Below are 1,946 nucleotides of genomic sequence, written 5' to 3'. Positions count from 1 at the left end.
TTCTACTTGAGCCTTCTGCTCCTGTTACTCCACGAGCCTAGCTACTCTTGCCTCTGTCAGAGCGTCGAGTTTCTCCACGGAGAGCATCACCATGTTTGGTCGTCCAGCTTCATCCATTGCTTCCGTTCGGATGCAGGAGCATTCCCACAGACGACGCCAATTTGATCCTGTCCGAATGCTGAATCAATGGACGCTGGGCACGTGGCGCTCCCCAGCTGCTGACGTGGATCTTCGACTGGTTGCACAACCCTCCGGCGAACCTGCACAGAAGTCGGGCCGGGAAGGGGTTCCCGGCGGCGACCCTCCGACGCTCAAGTCAGGCAAGCAAGTAGTGAAAAAAGTGGCTCCAAAGGTGTCCAACGCGTACCTTCGGCAAAGTATAAGGCTCTTTATATAGAGCGGTGAAAGAACTCCTGCACGTCCACCGAGGCGCATACGTGTCCGCAGCCCATACCTCGGTATGTGTCTGTCAGAAAGCTTACCTGACGCCATACTGCTACAGTCCAAGTACGTCCTCGATGGGACAACAGAACACCTCGTTGTCAGACTTGGAGTATGGCCTAGCCATAGGACTTGACAGCTGTCATAAGATGTTCTAGTCCTCCTCTACCGACCACAGGCCGGGGCGTCCGTCCGGCCGGTGGGACGGGGCGTCCGTCCGGCTGGCATTCTTCTTACGCCTGGCCGGATGGCACTTACTTCACGTCCGGCCTTCTCTCTCCATCGGCATGCTGGGGAGATCTTCGGTAAGATGTTATGTAGGGACTACTAGCAGTATGTTACATTGCCTTTGGACGATCATGACGTCCGCTCGGCCCTTCGTTACTGTTCAATCGAGCGTCGGAACCCCGATCCCTGTCAGGGCGTCTTTTTATTATCGGATGTTCATCGGTCGGCCGGTCGGGAGGCCGACTCATCCTTCTCCGGTCGGCCGGTCGGTCTGCCCTTCTCTCATGAGTCCGGTCGGCTCACCCTTCTCCGATGGACCACCTGGCCCTTTGACTTCCACGTGGCGTTGACCCCTCGCTATGGGGTCCCGTGTTCTAACCGCCGGATCACTAACAATCCTTTTTTTAGAGGTTCTAAGAGTTATCGATCTAATAGCAAGTCACATCCATATACGAATGTATTTATCAATGATGACTCCAAATATCATAAAATAAAGAAACTTTATTATCTAATTTACTAAATTCATTAATTAAATTATTTTTTCCTTATTTTACTAATTTTTTAATTGTACGAGTAAGTGTAGTTCTAGGAACATGTTTAGTACATGGATTAAGAGATTCTTTACAAAAATCTTCAAATGTGCATTTAGATCGAAAATAAAAAAAAATTGTTCTACGAAAATAAATTTATCTAATGGTTCTCTTAATTTATTATCCGAATATAAAAATAAATCTGAATCGGTACTACAGATAGTTGAAGAAAATCTAGATAATTGTGTTTGAGAACGATCGAGTCTATATTCTATCAGGTGCTTCATTTCTACGTGTTGTTTCAATGAAAAAAATATCTAAAAAAAACCCCTCACCCCTCCCTCAACGGCTAACAACCGACGATTCTAACGACTAGGAACTGTTAGTTCCAACGAGAAAAAAAAAATTGATAAACAGACAGGTCGAACCGATGATTAACATCAGTCAATTTTTAACTTATGGAACTGGAACCAACTTGACATCACGGTTTGGCCTGGCAAACCAGGTCAACGGGCTATCTGTTGACCTAGTTATGGACCAGGCTGGGTCCGGGTCGAACCTGGCCTGGGGTTGGGTCTAAGTCCGAGGGCTTGAAGTTACTCTCACGTAACTCGCCAGATTAGGTGTAGCACGTGACCCACCTGCCCTTCAACGGACGCGCGATTCTTCTCTTGCCATCTGCGTATACCGCTCTCGGGTTACCGGTGGGACCCTCGACATAATGCGGGTATCGGGAAGATGCGTACT

The sequence above is a fragment of the Zingiber officinale genome, chromosome 2A, assembly GCF_018446385.1.
Source record: "Zingiber officinale cultivar Zhangliang chromosome 2A, Zo_v1.1, whole genome shotgun sequence".
NCBI classification, from domain to species: Eukaryota; Viridiplantae; Streptophyta; class Magnoliopsida; order Zingiberales; family Zingiberaceae; genus Zingiber; species Zingiber officinale.
Note: the sequence above shows the minus strand (reverse complement) of the source record.